The sequence below is a fragment of the Hippocampus zosterae genome, chromosome 11 (assembly GCF_025434085.1).
Source record: "Hippocampus zosterae strain Florida chromosome 11, ASM2543408v3, whole genome shotgun sequence".
Lineage (NCBI taxonomy): Eukaryota > Metazoa > Chordata > Actinopteri > Syngnathiformes > Syngnathidae > Hippocampus > Hippocampus zosterae.
This window is the reverse complement of record NC_067461.1, coordinates 4,151,388-4,172,491: the sequence shown is the minus strand read 5'-3', so window position 1 is coordinate 4,172,491 and position 21,104 is coordinate 4,151,388. Positions and strand designations below refer to the sequence as shown.

Here is a 21,104-nt window from a genome sequence, read left to right as displayed (position 1 = left end):
CTTTATTAAATATGTTTTATTGACATCCGATCGTTTTGTTGGCGTTTCCTTGAGCGTAGCTCCGTCTAGTGGATGCATTGTAGATTGCGTCTTATAATGCGGTGCGCCCAATGTATGAAAAAAAAAAGACAAAATAGGCCATACATTGAGGTTGCGGCTCATAATCCACTGCACCTTTTAGTGTGGAAAATACGGTACTGTAAATCGGAAGAATATGCAATGCGACAAGTATGGACACTCAGGTCAGATGAGCAGAAAACAATTGGTGACGAAAAGAAGATGGGGTGGAACAAATAAAGGCAGCAAATATGGAAACTGACGGAGTTCCAGCATAAAAATCTTGAAATTGCCACAATTGTGTCAAGTTTGAGCGGCATAAGTTTGACTTCACGGATGCGTTTCATTCACATTGAGCAAATGAATTGAATGAGCAAAACATCCCCAAATCGGTGTGAATGCTGCCCGAAAATTTGCACACTTTCCAAGTGCATTTGCCTTCACTAAAGTACTCGGGCAAAACCTGACAAATGGGATTAATATTGTGGAGGGTGCGTAATTATCCCACACGTAGCTGCTGAATCACCATTAAGATGCCTGTGGCCTCATTTAAAAGTTGAGTCAGGGATATGCCAGGGTGAAAAATGTAAAACACCGGTCATGCAAAGAACAATGTAATTGGATCAGGCAGATAGAATGCAAAAATTATTAGTTCATGAAATTACAGCCTGTAATGAGATCGAATAGACTTTATCTCAGGCTCATGAATGCCACTCAAAGTCGAACCGCACAGACGTGTACGTCAGCATATCACCGGCATGTCATGGTGTCATTCATACAATTCTAATTCCGAGATGTGAGTTGAAAGAAAAAAAAATGGTTTAATTTTATTTTTATTTTTTTTAAACTGAGTTGGCAGGACACACATTGTCACCGAGGACAGATTGTCGGCATGAAACGGCGACATATTTATTCATTCATTCATTCATGCCGCTTGATCCTCACTAGTGTCGCGGGGGGTGCTGGAGCCTATCCCAGCTGTCTTCGGGCAGTAGGCGGGTTGACACCCTGAATCGGTTGTCAGCCAATCGCAGGGCACACAGAAACAAACAACCATTCGCACTCACACTCACACCTAGGGACAATTTAGAGTGTTCAATCAGCCTGCCACGCATGTTTTTTGGAATGTGGGTGGAAACCGGAGCACCCGGAGAAAACCCACGCAGGCCCGGTTGCCAGCCAATCGCAGGGCACACAGAAACAAACAACCATTCACACTCACACTCACACCTAGGGACAATTTAGAGTGTTCAATCAGCCTGCCATGCATGTTTTTTGGAATGTTGGAGGAAACCGGAGCACCCGGAGAAAACCCACACAGGCCCGGGGAGAACATGCAAACTCCACACAGGGAGGCCGGAGCTGGAATCGAACCCGGTACCTCTGCACTGTGAAGCCGACGTGCTAACCACTGGACTACCGGGCCACGCGACATATTTATCTTGGGCTTAATTAAAATTTGGGTTAGCATTGAATCGTGCAGGTCATAACGTGAGGAGAAATTGACAGGCGGCACCCTGAGGACACTCGACGCCGGGGAGGGGGGAACAAAGTGGCCAGCAATAAAAGAAGATGAGTTCGGGATTTCGGATAAGTCACTCCGCATCAGCCCATTATATGAGCTCTTGCATTATAAACCTCTCATCAGCATAACAGGGATTTCCGGGCAAGACTACAGTCTCTCGGGAGAAAGGAAAAAGAAAAAAAAAATCAGTTTTTAATACCTCGTGCGATGCTGCTGTCAGTTATCGGCTTTTGGCAAATAAAGGCTTTTTTTTTTCAGTCATGAGATTAATGCTAAATTTATCTTTGAACGTGCCATCCCTGGCAAAGAGAGTCAGCCTGTAAGTGGCTGTTATGGATATTTTGTGTCATAAAAAAAAAAATAATAAAGAATGTGTAATGCTGCCTACAGTGAAGAGACTATAGAAAATTATCAGCAGCTCTCCACAGACACCAAAGAGGGTTTTAGTCAACTGTACGTCGGCGGCGAGGCGCTTCCAAACTCTTGTCGTTTGAACTCGCGGCTTGTGCGGAAAAGAGCTCACCTTGTCAACATCCAACGGTCAAGGCTCATTCGCCGCTCGTGATGAGGCCAAAGGTCAGCTTCTGACGGTGAACCTTTTTCTGGTTTGCATTTCCACCGTCGGGCATGTGGGCCAGATGGCGATAGCTGAAGAGGAACGTGACAAAGTCAACAAAGGCGAACGTTGGGAGGCGGCCAACATTTTGTGTTGTCTCTTCTTGGCATGTGGCTGTTGATTACGAGATGACTGCGAGCTTTTGCAATGTCTGTTTTCTTTTGTTTTTGGCTGAACCAATCAGTGGACGGCAGCATGTCTGCCACCATCCTTTGGCTGAGCTAACCGTTACGGATTAGTATTCTGGCACTGGTGTGAGTTTTACCTGAGGGTTCGGATGACAGTGACAAAATATACGATGACGCAACGTGCAACATACCCGCGTGCATCCCAACGACATAAAACCCACATGAGTCATGGCCACATGCCGTTTTGCCTTCTAAACAGGAATTTAAGAGTACCGTATTTTCCGCATTATAAGGTGCGCCTAAAAACATTTAATTTTCTCCAAACGTGTAAACACCGCAGTGGAAGCCCCCCCCCCCCTCCTCCCCGCTTCCGACACCCGCCCCCCTTCCTTCCCCGTCAGTCTCGATATGTGTTTTATTGATCAACGCGCTGTTACTTGGATGGCTAGTTGTACTTGAATGTCATTGCGTTGGCCAGATAGTCAAACGCGAGGCAGCTCCAGGGCGGCTTTGTTCCCCGTCCTTATTAATTAAAATGGAATCCAAAAAAAAAAAGGTAATTGGCCAGCTCACCCCCTTTTGCTCTTCAATCTCTGCTTGGATGAGGATGTTCGAGTGAGGAGTGGCAGCAGAATAAGAACAGCGGACTGTTCTACCTGAATATTTTAAGGTACCGTTTTGGAGCAATGATACAGCAGCGGTGAATTAAACTGAGATAATGGTGATTAAATATTGGCTTGGTGGGTCTGTGAGTGGAAATACATATGTTTGCAGTAAAACAAGGCATATCGATTTAGAGCCGGGGTGCCCAAGTCCGTTCCTTGAGAGCCCTTCTGCAGCCTGTTTTACGAGTTTCCCTCCTCAAATGATCAGGATCAGGCTTCCGCAAAGCTTCCTAATGAGCTCATCATTTGAATCAGGTCCACTGGAGGAGGGAAAAATCGAAAACAGGCGGGATGGGGGCCTGCGAGGACTGGACTCGGGTACCCCATCTTTAGAGCAAGTACAACCCCCCCCCAGAAAGAATCATGTTGGCCATGTCTACGATATAGTTGACAAAGAAGGAAACTGCGTTTCCCAGTTCTCGCATGACCATGTGAAAACGTGAATATTGACAACAACAACAATGGTGGATAACCACACACATTTATTTTGTCAGCGACTTCACTCATTATGTTTATATGAATATATTAAATTCAAGCCAAATCTGAAACCATGGTCCTCAGTCGGAAAAGGGTGGAGTGCCCCCTCCGGGTCGGGGAGGAGATCTTGCCCCAAGTGGAGGAGTTCAAGTATCTTGGGGTCTTGTTCACGTGTGGGGGTAGGAGGGAGCGGGAGATCGACAGGCGGATCGGTGCAGCGTCTGCTGTGATGCGGACGTTGTATCGGTCTGTCGTGGTGAAGAAGGAGCTGAGCCAAAGGGCGAAGCTCTCAATTTACCGGTCGATCTACGTCCCAACCCTCACCTATGGTCACGAGCTATGGGTCGTGACCGAAACAACGAGATCCCGGATACAAGCGGCCGAAATGAGTTTTCTCCGCAGGGTGTCCGGGCTCTCCCTTAGAGATAAGGTGAGAAGCTCAGTCATCCGGGAGGGGCTCAGAGTCGAGCCGCTTCTCCTCCACATCGAGAGGAGCCAGATGAGGTGGCTTGGGCATCTGATTCGGATGCCTCCTGAGCGCCTCCCCGGTGAGGTGTTCCGGTCATATCCCACCGGGAGGAGACCCCGAGGAAGACCCAGGACACGCTGGAGAGACTATGTCACCCAGCTTGCCTGGGAACGACTCGGGATCCCCCGGGGAGAGCTGGAAGAAGTAGCTAGGGAGAGGGAAGTCTGGGCTTCCCTGCTAAAGCTGTTGCCCCCGCGACCCGGCCCCGGATAAGCGGTAGATGATGGATGGATGGATGGATGGATGGATATTTGTGGCCTGAATTGAAATCTCCGCCAATTCCACCTCACCATAAACGGGACAGATCTAAATGTAGTCCAATTTTCCCCGTCTGACCTCCTCGAAATTCACCGAAAGAATGACATAAAACTAACCCTTTGCAAGTTGAGGCGTTCCTCTGAATGACATCAAGTCCTTTCAGTGTGTTGGTAGGGGAGCGAGCGGGGATCAGCGACAGCATGAGGACTAACCGGCGGCGCACAACGAGACCAACCGCAGCCATCCAGATGCGGCGTGAAGATACTTGCAGAGGGGGCTTTACTGAGCCACTGACAGGTAAAGAGATCACAGTCGAGTGAAAGTGCAGAGGGAGACACGGTTCTAACAGGCTCCGTAGAGAGAGGAATACGAGGAGCAGAGCTTGGAATGAAAAAAAAAAAAAAACAAAGTACTTGCTGCTCCTTTGTGAGCTGTTCAGCTGAATTGCGATGTGTGGGGAGAAAACAAAGAAGTGCATTTGGCTTTTCTGTGAGCAAACAGTCTCGGCCTGACGCCCCCGGGCAGAATGTCTGGTAATGGTAGGAGAATCGTTTACTTTTCCATCTCGGCTGCTGAGGGGAGTAATCACATGATGCAAAATCATCTTTGAGTCTTGGGTGATGCTCAATTTGCATTTCTCATACTGCACGTTGTGAAAAAAAAAATATACTATACTTGTTCTGGAAAGATAGATCTGCCCCAACAAGAAGGAGAATAAATGGAACTCAAAGTCAATGTTGTCTACCCCACGTCTCCCCCCCGACTGTCAGCTTCGCCTTGATTGACATGAGTCATTTGTTCCCATACTCGTGTGAGAAAATGACTTGATATGAATCCTGTGAATTACCTCGAGAAAAGATGATAGTGAAAATGTATTGCGGCGTACACCAGGGGTCAATTATAAGCTCCCTATTGCTTCAGCTGTCACATTTTCCGCATCAGATTTCTGTGACGAGTCATGTTTCCTATTGTAAGATAAGGTCTTCCTTAGGTGGGGATTGAACTGCCTATCGATTTTCTTTGAGAAACGTCATCATTTTTGCTCGCTACGCCCCCAAAGATGTTGAAAAGTTAAACCATCCCAACTGTCCATTTCAGTGTTATTTTAAGGTTTAACGTTTGGCAAAAGAGAATTGAAATGTACCCCGTGATTTAATCATGTTTTTTTTTAACGATTTCAGGGACAGCGGTTATTACAGTGGACAGCGTATCATGTTCTCGGGTTACAGGTTGTCATTATTGGTGCATGTAAGGCTTACAGGGCAACCTTGTCAACGCAATCCAGTTTAAGAATGCTAAGTTCATCTTACCTTTCTCACAAAGATGCTCTGAATGAACGGCTTCTCAAGTTGTTCCACACAGTAAGATTTGGCCTTGGTCTTTACCAATTTATATATTTCGACGGCAAGTACCACAAATGTATTTGCAGGTTATCCTCACCCCCAAAAGTCATGGTGGTTAAATGACAAGCATTTTTCAAAATCAGATAAATGCAGTTCCGAATCTGGATCAGAGCCCGTCTACTGATAGGTTTCTGGTCCACGGTCTTAATAGCAGTCCACAAAAACAAAATTATGCGATACAAAATGTATTTAATTTATAGCTCGATAACTGCAGAGTTTGCAAAGTATTTTTGTACACACATAGGACTACCTTAAGTCGCTGGGTTCAGAAAAAGGACAGGAAGTAATAAAGGGCATGTTGACAAAAGTAAATAAGTAATAAGGAAGCCTCATCCAAGGGTCTATACTCCCCCCCCCTCCAATCAGTATTCACACCCAGTCGTCCACAAGCTGAAAGGATCATTTTAAATCAGTGGACAGTAATGCACCAAAATGTACGGACTCCCCCTCCCCCCTTCCCCCGCCCTCTCCCCCGTAAACGCATCAGGAGTCAGAGTGAAGATGGCTGGTCACGGTGCTGCAATTGCTAGGTGAGGTAAACACAGTTTGGCTCGCAGGCGGCATGCGAAATCAGGACACACGGTTGTTGAATTAGTATTGTACAAAGCACAGAGCTGTGCTGTATAAACAATTCCTAATAGGACTCCTGAAAAAAAGACAACAACAAAAAAAAAAAATAAAGCAAAAAACAACATTTGCAGATGAAAACTCAACACAAATTGAGAATTATTATCCTTTGTCTTTTATTACGGAAACGGTGCATCATTGTCAAGAGCATTGATATGGCTATTACGGTAACATTGAGGATGGAAGTGAGAAAGTTTTGTGCAAATTACGGACAGAGGAAGTTTCCACTTTCACGGTAAGCCCTGCCAAGTTTTGCTTATTGGAACAGCATCCACCTCAGATGACTTTACCTCGTTTGCCTGCATTTACTGATTCGTAGAGAAAGAGCCTTCGTGCACATGCTTTTCATTCCAAGCTCCACAATTTGTGAAAATAATAAATGTTCATCTCTGTGTGCCCTGCGATTGGCTAGCAACCGGTTCAGGGTGTCCCCCGCCTACTGCCCGAAGACGGCTGGCATAGGCTCCAGCACCCCCCGCGACCCGAGTGAGGATTCAGCGGTTTGGAAAATGGATGGATGGATAAAATACTGACAAAATTTCTGGGCTCATCCGATGTGCTGTGATGATCAGACAGATCACCAGCAACAAAATAGCGCCCCCAGAAGCCACTCCCACTTCTTCAACGTAGCAATCGAGTGAGTGCCATTTCCGAAGCTAATGCTGCAATTTAGCGAATCTTTGCATGGAACAAGATTCATTTATGTTACATAAAGCAACCATTGAATTTGGAGGTGCGCCTTCACATTCATCTACTCGTTATCAGCAGTGCTGAGGTGGTGCTGGGAGTGGACTAGTTGTGCTTTTGTTTCTGTCGTCACGGGACTATTAGCGCTGAGCTGACGCTGTTGTACCCCATTGTTCTCCCATCCCACCCCAGGCTGCTCAACTCCCGCTTATCCTCTTTTATCTCTACTCTGTCGCTTCATCTCAAACCAATCCGTCGAGGCAGATGATCACAGATGATCCACAGAGCCCGGGTTCTTTTCAAGGTTTCCTTGCCTCCTTTGACAAGGTCTTGCTCAGTCGGTTTTCTTATATCCCGTATTTTCCACACTATAAGGCGCCTAAAATTCAACAACATTCAACATTCAATTTTCTCAAAAGCCGACAGTGCGCTTTATAATCCAGTGCGCCTCCTATATGGATCAATCTTCTGATTTCTTGGATGTAGTATTTTAAAGGTTCTGTACAGCGCTTTATTACAGCTGCAGCAGTTCTGAAGGTTATATATAAATATAGCTGTATAGTATTGGCGGCCCGGTAGTCCAGTGGTTAGCACGTCGGCTTCACAGTGCAGAGGTACCGGGTTCGATTCCAGCTCCGGCCTCCCTGTGTGGAGTTTGCATGTTCTCCCCGGGCCTGCGTGGGTTTTCTCCGGGTGCTCCGGTTTCCTCCCACATTCCAAAAACATGCGTGGCAGGCTGATTGAACACTCTAAATTGTCCCTAGGTGTGAGTGTGAGTGCGAATGGTTGTTCGTTTCTGTGTGCCCTGCGATTGGCTGGCAACCGATTCAGGGTGGCCCCCGCCTACTACCTGAAGACAGCTGGGACCCTCCAGCACCCCCGCGACCCTAGTGAGGATCAAGTGGCTCGGAAGATGAATGAATGAATGAATGAATGAATGTATAGTATTGTATTCGTTTTAGCGTAGCTCCATCTAGTGGAAGCATAATGCAACCGCAGGCACTATCGTAGCTTCTGTTCTTGAAAACAGTTTTAAAATAAAATAAGCCATTCACTGAAGGTGCGCCTTATGCTCCGAAGCGCCTTGTAGTGCGGAAAATACGGTACACACTGTATAAGGAGTGTGGGTCTTGACCTGCTCATTGAGACTTTGAATGACTTCTGTTGCGAATTGGCTTTACATCAATAAAACCGACTTGACTGGAAGGACAAGAATAAAGTTGACTCCAAGAGTCCAGCATCGACGGTACAACGTAACTCGTTGACCATGATTTAGTCATTTACCTCACATTTTACTATGAGCTGGCAGAACTGAGATTCCATCGATGAATTTCCAGCATACTGAATGTGAAAGTGGTTAGCACGTCGGCTTCACAGTGCAGAGGTACCGGGTTCGATTCCAGCTCCGGCCTCCCTGTGTGGAGTTTGCATGTTCTCCCCGGGCCTGCGTGGGTTTTCTCCGGGTGCTCCGGTTTCCTCCCACATTCCGAAAACATGCATGGCAGGCTGATTGAACACTCTAAATTGTCCCTAGTTGTGAGTGTGAGTGCGAATGGTTGTTCGTTTCTGTGTGCCCTGCGATTGGCTGGCAACCGATTGAGGGTGTCCCCCGCCTACTGCCCGGAGACAGCTGGGATAGGCTCCAGCACCCCCCGCGACCTTAGTGAGGATCAAGCGGTTAGGAAGATGAATGAATGAATGAATGAATGTGAAAGAGACGCTCCGCTAAAACGGAGCACCATCTTTGTGTTTCTTCTTAGGCAGTCGTCTCGCTTCAAAGTCTCTGTTCTGATTGATATTTTACAGATTTTTGCACAAGGCACTTTTTACTAGGGCCTCGGGATAAAAATGAAAGTGGTGATTTATGTCTGGTTCGTATTTCGCAACAAAGTAGCACATCATAGTAACATTAATCAATACTCAAATGTGAAGTAAAGTCCTGTTACAGTACATCTTACGGAATACCAGGATGAGCGTGAAGGTTTTGGGAATTCACCGTCAGAGGACTGAGCATATGGCCCCCTTTTTCAACACTTGACATGGAAACAGATGTGCTTGACAGCTGATCCTTTTGGAATCCATGATAACATTTTGGGGAAAATCAGGCTTTTGGATGTCCCTAACCACATGGGCTTTCAATTTCATCCAAAAATAAAAATAAAAAAAATCACACAACCGATGCCCACCTTCAAACTAAATCCTGTTTTTATTTGCGCTAAATAGTTTCCCGAAATAGGCTCGCTACACTCTCAAGAGCAGTAAGTGTTTCCTTTCCTATTCCCCCCAGCTTTCAGTGAAAAAAAAAAAAAAATCACATTTTTGCCTTGCAGCCTTTACCGGTTTAAACAATTAAGAAAAGGGACGGAAATAAAGATTGACCGAACAAAACGATTGAATTCCTCTCGTAGCTTTATCAATGCTTAAGCATATGCCAAACCAATTGAAATCAATACAACACGAACGGCTTTGTTTATTAATGCCGACGGGCGAGACGCGGCCATCCTCAAAGAGTGATTTACGACTTGGGATTGTTACACCTTGATATCAATTACAAAGCACGACATTTGGCATTCACGCATCCATCAATGTCTAAATGCTCGGGGTCGTTTTTCTAACATCCCTCATGATTCATTTTTCAGGTACTGTATTATGTGAGGAAAAAAATAATAATAAAAGAGCCCACAACTATAAATTCTGCCGGTGAGAGCATTTATCAAACGAGTGTAGAGATTTGATGTCGGCTACAAATAATGGCGCTTGTTCCAGTAGTCCTCACGATAAAAACAACCCAAGTTAAGACTTCAAAGTCGAATTTTTGTTTTTTCTTTTCTTCTCAATATGACAACTCACTGCAAGTGCAGTCATCAGCTAGCTTTGACTGAATTACACTCAAATAGAACCATTTGGTCCACTTTGGACTGTTTCAGTACATACCTGTCTCCAAGAGACGGCTTGAGGAGACTTTTAAATCGGTCTCCTGTTCTATGTTGACCATTAAAGGAAAGGCTAAACAGCCATAACTTTAAAAAAAAAAAACATACAAAGAAGGAAAGGAAAGCCATTTTCAGAAAGAGGGTAATCCATCCAGGTTGTCCAAACTAAAATAAGGTTAATAGCTTAAGTGTTTGGCGCTCCGGCAGTTGCGGGAGAGGAAAAAGTGACCTGCCACCAAGTGTCAGGGGCCAGTCGACAGTCTAATGTAATTTCCTGCTTACTGATCACCATAGGACGGAGCTCAATGAAAGAAAACGAGCAAACATCCGGAGCCGGGGTTGGGTCGGGATGCAATTAAAGCCGAGCCATAGGTGCCGGCCTTTTTGGTTTATTTTATTGATCATGCAGTCAGCTATAAGATAAGATAAGATAAGAAACCCTTTATTAGTCTCACAATGGAGAAATTCCCAATTCACAGCAGCAAAGTTATGAAAGGAAGAAGTAGAACAACAAAATATAGGAGCTGCTGGAAAGGCAGCCACTCTCGCGGCGCCATTTTGAAGTCAAAATAACCAAAAAAAACACAACACAACACATAGGACACAGGCAGTTGTGCAATCTTCACCAATTTTCTGCATACACTTTGTTGTCTGAAGCAGTTATAGATGAAAGAGGAGAGGATCAAAGTGTCCTTTCACCAGTGGATCAGAGACATCATGCTGAAAAATGTGCACACGTCTGCTACAAGCTAGGTTTAGAAAGCAAACACGAAGCTGTAGCGTCCATTGATGAAAAGAGATTAGTTCACTTCTCCTGTCCCACGTAATCCGCTTCAAACTCCAAGCTGCGACTCCCAGTTCCAAATCTGCATTGGCGCTCACGCTCCTTTCTTCTCATCGTCGGCTGCTCAAGCCTTACATCCATCCAGCCGCAGACCGTTCAACAGCACCAATCTCTCCGCTGAACAAAGTGGGGCTGTGAAAAACGCTGCCCATAACAGGCGCAAGACACAAGCGCCCCAGGACTGTCCAACAACGACAGTCAAATGGCGCCGACATTCCTCCCAGTCAAAAACAGTGCTGGAATACCCATGCTGCCGAGAAGGCGCAACCACCAACACAGAGTCTCCTCCTTGATGAATGTCGTGGCCAAAAAATGCTCAAAAACGTCCACATCAGGTCCACACGACGTAACAACAAACACAAAGTGACAAAACAAACACAAAAACAACTAAAAAAGCAAGGCTCATGAGAGCACTTGCTGACGGCTGCCTACTCGGGCGCCATCTTGACTTCTATCTCAACGCAATTACAAATTGAACGGTTGTCGACTTCTTTGTTTGCATCTCATCGTTGAATGGAAAACATTCGAACCCCAGACCTCTAAAATGTGTTCACCACTTGGTCACGGGTATTTAAGAATTGTATTGCTCATATTTTACTGGGCAGCAACATTTGCTCATTTCTGGTTCAACGGTTTCTTCTCTGACATTATTAGTTCTGCAATAAAAACAACACAAAGCGACAAGAAAAAAAAGCTAAACGCTTGTGCAGTTAATGTCTCTATAAGACAGATTGTCCCATGAAATTTTGGTTGAACTCCAAATTGTGGATTTGACTTTGACTGTAGGATCCACCTCATAAACTCCTTTGACTCGATGTTACGTTATTGTGCCGCTTTTGTTGCCAATTCAAGGACATCGGCGTACAATTCAAGCACTGGAAGCGGTTGCATCATCACAAAAAGTTGGATGGTAAAACATTTGTAGATTCTATTCATTTCAAAGGAGTTAATTAGACGTGAGAGACTGTTCCAACTCACACAATCTTTGAACAACCAGTGATGGGGTATTAACAAAGCACCACTGCTCCTATATTGTGCCTCGGTAATTTTGCGAGGAGAAGAGGGTAACTTGCATGATAAACATGTGGGAAAGAAACAATTAGCAGGGCGCAATTCTCCAGAGACCAGACGGAAGGTTGCTTTTCACTGACAATGCGGCACAAGTGAAGCACCAGAAAAGAAGTAACTCTTGTTTCGAAATTCTGGGGAATTATTTTCACAAGTGAACCTGCCACCGTGAAGAACGATAGCGCCAAAGTGTGACCGACATAAAATATATAAAAGAAGATGAACCACGTCAAGCAGACAGGGAAACATCTTTTGAAATGGTGCGGCGAGTTTATTGGGCTCCATCAGCCAGAAAGATATTGAATGGGCTCAAAAAAAAAAGTTCTTCAGGTGTCTTTCCACCACAAAAAAAATGTGCGCCTCACTTCAAATAGATGCCACACGGCTTATTAACCGTTGCGCCCTAGTGTCGTTAATGGTTCACTTTTGCTTGTCCCAAGCCCGGACAAAGGAGGGGGGTTGGAATTGGGACAATAAAGGAAATAAGAATCGACAGAAGAAAGTTCATTCATAATTCTAAATATATTTATGGTCTATCGTATATATCGTCTTTTGTACTCACCTTCCGCCTCTCCTACAGTGTCCATTGCAGCAGCTACGTGGTAATTGATGTGTGTGATGACGTCATTGAGCGACGCCTCTGCGACTAAATTGAGCGATGACGTCATTTGTCGACTTCTGGGACCGCCATGCCTAAATTGGATAGCACGAAGGTCAGGTGAGTTGTTGGTGTGCCCGTCTTCATTTAAAACTGCTTTGAATCCACGAGCCTTACTGCCTCGAGAAACGTCGTCCTGGTTCAAAACAAATGTAAAGCCGCCTTCGCTTTTGCGGCGAATGGCGGTTCACTTAATTCGCAAATGCTAATTAGCCTGAACGGGCGCTAGCCAACAGTTTGCCGATTTGCTTAAAAATTACACATTGCAATTCCCACAGTATTGAAACAGCGAATGTGTTTTAACTTACCTCAAAACTCTCATGACATCAGCATAGTTTTGCTCTTGGTCAATACAAGACAACGTTCGCACTGGGCAACATCATCACTTCCTGTTTCGACTTCAAAGTAAAACAAGATTTTGGCACTTTCAAAATAAACATTCGTCGTTACTTTTTAATAAAAATGTAATGGAGCTGGAGCTGTCAGCATCCTTGTCCGTATTCAATATTTTATGAAGAAACAATGTCTATCGGAGAGTACAATGTTTGAAATTGAGTACATCTTAGTTTTCTATTGAGCCACTAAGGCGACATAAGGGGGGGGGGGGGGGAAATCACAAAAATCGCGAGATAACACTTTCTTTGCGAGTGGAGCGCATGTTTTGAATGAGCATTTATACCTATTTTATTTTACCATCCATTTTCCGAACTTTTACCTTAAAGTAAATTTAAAACCGACCGTTCCAAGTCCTTCTTCATGACTCTATCCGTCTTTGAGGGGCTTCCTTTTTTCAAACGCGCAATGGAGATTACAGTCGGCAATGTGGCCCGGAAATATATAAATGCTCATTTTAAAAAACGTTCAAAGCAATATTTGCGTAGGAACGCAAAATTGTGTTTTCGTTGTTTTTGTTTTTTTGAGGCTGCGTACTTTTCAGCACCAACCAGTCTCTCCTTCCAAACGTCACAGTGTTTTTGTTGGGTGGGTTTTTGTCAGGTTGGTCCAAATTGACACTCAAGAATAACCAAAAGGAGGAGACAGGAGACTCGATTCTGGTACCAGGAGGGAACGAGGAGAAGCGTTCGGTTTCAGTTCTCCACACGTAACCCTAACGATCTCCCCCTTCACCTCCTCATTTATTGGGAAAAGCTACTACATAGGTGTGTCCAACCTAAAGGGTGGGGGCTGTTGAACACACACTGAACTTGTTTGACTATGTGTGTGTATGTGAGTGCAATTTACGTACATGTGTGCAAATAGACATAAACATCCCGTTGCAGCTGGTGTTGATGTCTCCATTCACGGTTCAGCCTTGCTCGCTGTTTAGTCTTAACAGTTATCTCTTCCCAGCCACGTCCTCGGAAAGGTGGTTGCGACCCTAACTTCTCACACAGTACAGCAAGCAAAAGTGAGCACATAATGAAGAACATATAATGATTATAGATGTGAGTAAATAATAAAGGATAAATCTTTATTGAAAGCATAAGCGTTCTTCATTGCAGGCAAAGCCAACTAATGATTGCAAGCATAAGCGTTCTTCTTTGCAAGCAAAATCAAACTATACTGACAGGCAGAAGCATTCTTCATTGCGAGCATAAAATGACGACACGAGAATCAACCGAATAATACGTGAATGTATGATTACTAAACAATAATAAATCCAACAGTTATGTTTTCTTTTGTGTGTGTGTGTGTGAGGTTAATAATCAGGTCCAAAATCCACTATGCGCCCATTGTCAATTGGAATTCATTGCGTCGAATTAAAAACACCTATGGTGTTCTTTTTTTTTTAATAAATCCATTCCCATACATACCCTGTGATACTGAACTGGATGTTCTCAAAGAGTGTTTGACTCCATCTGAAAATCTATGTCTTCTACACATTTACTCTGCGAGTTGTGCACTTAGATAAAAGGACTCTTTGTCATCATGGATGGGGTTTTTTGTTTTTTGTTTTTTTTGCTTGTAGTTGTTTTTGGGGGAGGGGTTTTGCATATGACTAAGGACTGTTTTAATGACCTCGCCAGTGTGAGATTCTACCACTCTGCACAATCTCGTCATTGTTCCTTAGCAACCACGTTCCCCTCGACGCTCCTCTCCCAAGTAAGAGCATTTCTGGTCTGCAGCAATCTATCTTCATCTGCATGCGTAATGATCGCTTCCTCATCGCGGGACAGGTATTTAACTGTCAAAAACTGTGATTGCTTTTAAAGAATGCCTCGGGGTATGCTGAGTGCAACGCTTGTGAAATATCTTGTAAAAATCATATGTTGTGAAATCAATGATGTCTTAAATGACCCATCATTAGGTCAGTGGGACGATGCCTGTGCAAAGCTTGTTCAAGCATGCTTTGTTAATTGCCGCATACAAATTCACAGATTTAATTTGTCTCGTCTCTCAGTACCTGTACGCACAAAATACACTAACACACACCTAGCATGTGACTGTGTTACACAAATGCACCTTGCACCGATGTCTCTGGTGTTCGTCCAAATCGATTTTCCACCCAACCGCAAATCAATTTTTTTAACGCGTTCCCGCCTCTTGATCAAGCCCACGATCTGTAACTTAGACCTCCATCAAATTGGTGATGGACCTTAAGGTCGGCCTACGGCGTCCATCTTGACTTATGACAGTTGACTTATGAGTTGTTCTTATTCCAAGAGAGAAAAAAAAAACATTCACAAGTAATGTTCAGTGAAGTAATGTGTTCCAGAGTCACGTTGTTGCTAAAGAAAACTAGGGCACGAACAATTAATCGGCCAGCCGATTAAATCAGCCGATTATGGCCTTCAAGCAATCGGCTAGTTGGCTGAATGTTTTTTTCCGTTCATGCTCTTGAATCATTGACAACAGTTGCTTCTGCTGAGTCGCACCAGCTGAGAGACCAACTTCGCTGCCTTTGCGCGGGTGAGCAAGGCAAACTAATAGTTTGGGGCCCCACTGTGACAAACATACCGCGAATAAAGAGATTCTATCTAGCAGTCAACAGGAATTCGACTCAGAAATGTCCGCGTGTGTGTCCGGTCCGTGCAGAGCGTTGTGGAGAATGTTCCGACAACACGTACCGCGTGTGTCGGCGTGTGCGTAGAGCCCGCGCATGAGTAAGCACTTCCACAATGGCCGCCGACAGATCTGGCAGCTTCCCTCAGCGATGCCAAGCCGCATTTTCATCTCGAGGGGCGCATGAATTCAGACACACGATTTGCCCGGTGCTTCTGAAGTCATCAATACAATCCGCAGGGATTCACGTGAGGCGCCAGCAAATTAACCTTCGGCCGCACGCGTTTGCTTGTACGTTCTTGTGCTTGCGCGGTCGGGACGATCCCGGTGAGATGGCGAGAAGACAACTTGGGAGAGAAAGGGAGTTGAAAGGTTGAGGGAAAGGGCAAAGGTGCTAATCGAAGTGCTTCCAGCCCGGTAGCAGGCACATAAAATCACGCGTGACGCACGTCTGTAGCCTGTCGAGAGGTCCATTCAAGTAATGTTTATTGCCATGTCTGTGAATCACTGACAAAAGGATAAAAAGAGTCCCGGCACTTGAACATCGCCTGGTGCAAGGCACCTTACTGCAAGTCATCGAAGGAAAACATAACGGATGTTCCCATGGCGACGTGCGATGACTTTCGGCTTTTGATTCAGGGTAGGATTCGATGTACGTCATACAACACGAGCTGTTGAACATCACTTGTTAAAATGGAAAAAAAGGAATCAAAGTGGCCGAAAGGCATGTGCCCATAACAAGGGATAAGGCATTTAATAAGGCAACATTTGTCCAGCGCTGTTTAGCTAGCAACGCTTAGTTAGCTAATTTATTTAGCTAACTCGGCACTTCCTGATAGCGCTCTTGTTTGAAACTAATTCACGCGACTTATCTTCTTAGCTAGCTAGTTTAGTGAGCTAATACGGCACTTCCTGATAGCGCTCTTGTTTGAAACTAATTCACGCGACTTATCTTCTTAGCTAGCTAGTTTAGTGAGCTAATACGGCACTTCCTGATGGCGCTCTTGTTTGAAACTAATTCACGCGACTTATCTTCTTAGCTAGCTAGTTTAGTGAGCTAATACGGCACTTCCTGATAGCGCTCTTGTTTGAAACTAATTCACGCGACTTATCTTCTTAGCTAGCTAGTTTAGTGAGCTAATACGGCACTTCCTGATAGCGCTCTTGTTTGAAACTAATTCACGCGACTTATCTTCTTAGCTAGCTAGTTTAGTGAGCTAATACGGCACTTCCTGATAGCGCTCTTGTTTGAAACTAATTCACGCGACTTATCTTCTTAGCTAGCTAGTTTAGTGAGCTAATACGCCACTTCCTGATAGCGCTCTTGTTTGAAACTAATTCACGCGACTTATCTTCTTAGCTAGCTAGTTTAGTGAGCTAATACGGCACTTCCTGATAGCGCTCTTGTTTGAAACTAATTCACGCGACTTATCTTCTTAGCTAGCTAGTTTAGTGAGCTAATACGGCACTTCCTGATAGCGCTCTTGTTTGAAACTAATTCACGCGACTTATCTTCTTAGCTAGCTAGTTTAGTGAGCTAATACGCCACTTCCTGATAGCGCTCTTGTTTGAAACTAATTCACGCGACTTATCTTCTTAGCTAGCTAGTTTAGTGAGCTAATACGGCACTTCCTGATAGCGCTCTTGTTTGAAACTAATTCACGCGACTTATCTTCTTAGCTAGCTAGTTTAGTGAGCTAATACGGCACTTCCTGATAGTGCTCTTGTTTAAAAAATAATTCATGTAACTTAACTACATAACGGACTGACGCTAACTTTGCCACACAGGAACACACTTCCGTTTAATATTCCAAGCATATCGCGAGCGCAGACAAAAAGTGTTTGCTTGCATTTTTATTCCACTGTTTGAAATCCCGGTACACAAGATGAAGACTCGGGTTTGAGTGACATTATAATTCCATTCCATATTTCCGTATTGTCAACCTGTGGCTGACAAGCTTGTAGACGCCGCGGCATCTCTTTGTTACTTCAATCCGAAAAGATGCTGCATCATGGCTTTGCCGCCTAAAGTCCTGGCAAGTCATTCGTCTGCTCCGCTGCATCCCAGCCGTATGCCACGATCGCTGAAATAGGAGCTCGGATGGGGAAAGTGGATGAGTAACAGTGGTTTTATTCGGGTGAACAGAGATGTGTTCTCGCACTCGGAAACCGCGCGGACGCATTTGGCTAGTCACAGCAAGAAGACTTCTCATATTTGTCGAGACGCAGCAAAGGTGATGTGATCATTATTAAATCTACCTTCTCTGATGTCGTGCAAAATTCTTCTCGAAGAAATCTTGAGCGCTTAATTAGGACGTCCGCTCCCGTCGAGCATCTTTGTTTTGATAAGCTGACTAAGTGGGTTCCTGTTGTGATTCATCGCACGGGCAGCAATTCAAACAAACGCTGAGCTCAATGTTGTGTTTGAAAGGAAACAAGCACATGAGGATTAACCGGGGCCTAGCGATGATCCTCTCGGGATAAAAAGTTTGAACAAGTGGAGTCCCCGTACTCAGATTGTGTTTACACCGCAATGATTACAAAAATTGCAATTTTAAGTGAGAGTCAAAACAAGGGTAAAATGTGTCAGTCAAGCAAGTGTAAATGAGTTGGTTAGGTGACGGTACAATTCTACGGCTGGATGGACACAAACTCGGAATAAGTATCAACATTTGCATTTGTGATCTCATCAGGAGCAATTCAACTTGGACTTGTGATTCTCTAATTGTGTGCCACTGAGTCATTCATATTTGTGCCAATTCCAAATGTATACATTACTAACCAAACCACACGAACGCAGTAGTAAAGTCATATACAGTGGTACCTCTACTTAGGAACATCTCTCCATACGAAATTTTCTAGTTACGAAACGTCTCAACAGGAAAATATTCCCTCTTTACCAAAGAAATTTCAAGTTACGAAAGGTAAAAATACAGTTCGGGCTGTTAATGGCAGCTCCGGGTTTCCTGAACGCAACATACTGCTAGCTGCTCTGCCATTGGCTATTACCAGCATCTTCCTAGCATCCCATTGGCTAAGACGTATCTCTACTTTAGGTGTCTACGCGTGTAGATAAATCGATATGTGTTTGTGCAGCGTCCTCGTCATTCACCCCTCAGGCCATGAGGCGATACTTTTACGTTAATGTGAATTACCCAGAAAAAGTGTTCACCAGTCGGGCGATCGCTCAATATACTGATGTCTTGGACATTTTCAAAGGATCGTTCAAAGCCGACAAAAGCAAAAGTCCTTGGATAGGTTCTTTACAAAACGGCAAGCAAAAACCACTTCTGAGAGAGAACATGAACTAAAGAGGGCAAAAAGTGATGAGAATGCAGTTAAAAGTGAAATTACCATAATTTTTATTCTTTATTCTTTGTTTTTTACACTATGCACAACTCTGATTTATTGTGCAATAATCTAATTGCAAATGTATGTATTTATAATGTATTTGTTACATATGTTGATGCATTTTCATGTCAGAATTCTGGGGGGCTTGGAACGGATTAGGGCATTTATATGGAAAACGCGTCTCTACTTACAAAATTTTTGAGTAAAGAAATTTCAATTAATTTCGTAAGTAGAGGTACCACTGTAATATCCATTCGTCCATTTTCTACCGCTCAACCGAAAGTTGCTTTGCTTTAATTCTCATTCTTTCAGCATTAAGGGTGCAACTCGCTTTTGTCTTCCTCCGAAGGGAAAGAAACTTGAAACAATTAAATCCAACCGCTTATTTTCTTCACTTTGTCGAACTCCTCAAATTTGAATGGCATCCACCTCAAAGCACCCCCCCACCCCCCGCCCTCACACCTTCCTCACCGCCTTTGATAACAACTCTCGTCTTTGTCAAACTCTGCCTGCATTAAAACAAGCGGGCCGTGCGATTTCCGGCGCTAAAAAATAAATACGAGCGCCGTGGCTACCGTTCGACAGCTAGTACGCTAATAGTTCCATCATTCTTTTCCGCGCCAGCGCTCTCCGAGGCCGCGGTAACTGCGAGCTCGTTGCCCAAATTGAATCCAAACTGCGTCGGAACATGAAAAAGTGCGCTCGGCACATTCCCCGTCGCTCATTTCAGTTGATCCAAGGAGAAGCCGCCCAGTGTCGGATTAGCCGAGCTTGAACGTGTCCTCGCGAGGACTTGCGTACGCAGCGCATAAATCAACACGATTATCAGACTGCAGTTTACACAAGAAACTCCTCATAGTTAAGGAGACAGTTTTCAGCAGAGGATGAAGAGCGGGCTGCCAGATCGCCACCCTGAGATTAGGACTCGTCCGCAGCCCCCCAAAAAGGAAGTGTTGTGTTACGTAACAAGTTACATGACTTGATTATTTGTCCCGTGTTTAATTTTAACATCTTTGACAAATTAGCATTTGCTTTAACAGCCACTTTTCCACGGCAGTTAATAGTGAAGGATTGTGGCAGATTTTAATGGTCTAATAGGACAGACTTTATTGCATCAACACTTGAAGTAACCTGTCGAAAGAGGAATATAAATTGAATATTATCTCGTGGGGGAAGGATCACCTGGACACAAAATTAGATACTCCGACATACTCTAAATCTTCTTAACCTGGGTTCAATCGAACCCAAGGGGTTTGGCGAATGGGTCTCGGGGGTTCGACGGAACCTCTGCCATGGAAGGTAAGACATACGCGCCTCAGCATGTTAATTAGTTATGACACGCCCACTTGGCCATCATTGGCTGCAGATGATCACATGACATTGCTTGTCCAATCGGTGCTTTGGGAAATTTAGTTCACTTAGTAGTCAACGCGTGCGTGACTGTCGTGATAGTACGTCATACAATAATTTTTTTTAAAGTATACTTGAGTATATATATATATGTATATTTTTGAAAAATGTATTTACTTTTTTGTTTTTAATAAATGCATTTTTATTTATTTTTTTGATATCTTGAATTTGTTAAAAAAAATATGTACTGTATATTTATTTTTCACTCATGAAGGGTTCGGTGGAATGTGCATATTAACTGGTTGGGTTCTGGACCTCAAAAAAGGTTAAGAACCAACCCTCTAAATAGATCCAAACTAAGTGTACCTTATATTGAATGGTTTGCCGCTTCTTGTGTCAGTAAGATAACTACAGAAATCCCCCCCCCCCTCACTAAAAAATGCAAAATTTTCTGTTGTGATCCACAGGGTCCTAGATACGCACAGCAAGTTTGAGGAACAGAAACAAAAGTCTTGTTTATTCAAGTTTGCTATTTCCAGTGATCACTCTTGTCCTGATTCCCCCGTACAGTCGGAAAACACTGACAAACAATTTAGATTAAAAAAAAAAATGTATGAAAGCCTGCTTGGCTTTTTCAGATGTTAATATAGGCATTTCCATTTCACCTGGGGATGAGCTGTTAATACGGGAGATTTATTTGATTTACTCGCGCGGCTCACATTTGAGACCGAGGCATTCCCCCTGCGGAAGCGCGGAATGATCTCCGAAATAGCACGGTGCTTATGTGGGAACTTCCGCAACTCTCCTTCCATCTTTTATGGAACGTCTTCATTCAAATGCTTGAAAGTTGGGCGTGCGCGCGCGTGTGCAACGGCCCGGAGGCTCCAGGGCTCCCTTCCCGTAATGAATGGTTAAACTGACACTC

At 44.3% G+C, this 21,104-nt stretch overlaps 1 protein-coding gene and 1 long non-coding RNA gene across 2 annotated transcripts in view; one reads left to right on the top strand and one right to left on the bottom strand.

The window, feature by feature from the left end:
• Positions 1 to 4,867, bottom strand: part of LOC127610567 (receptor-type tyrosine-protein phosphatase epsilon-like) — a 54,790-nt gene extending 49,923 nt beyond the window's left edge. The window contains exons 1-2 of the mRNA XM_052080870.1: positions 4,372 to 4,867; positions 2,106 to 2,230 (exon numbers count right to left, since the gene is read on the bottom strand). The gene's annotated coding sequence lies outside the window, so the exon portion shown is untranslated. The remainder of the gene's footprint in view (positions 1 to 2,105; positions 2,231 to 4,371) is intronic.
• Positions 4,868 to 8,016: 3,149 nt separating this feature from the next.
• Positions 8,017 to 10,029, top strand: LOC127610602 (uncharacterized). The gene is made up of 2 exons (XR_007964968.1): positions 8,017 to 8,328; positions 8,690 to 10,029. It is a non-coding gene; the product is annotated as an uncharacterized LOC127610602 (long non-coding RNA).
• The last annotated feature ends 11,075 nt before the right edge of the window (positions 10,030 to 21,104 follow it).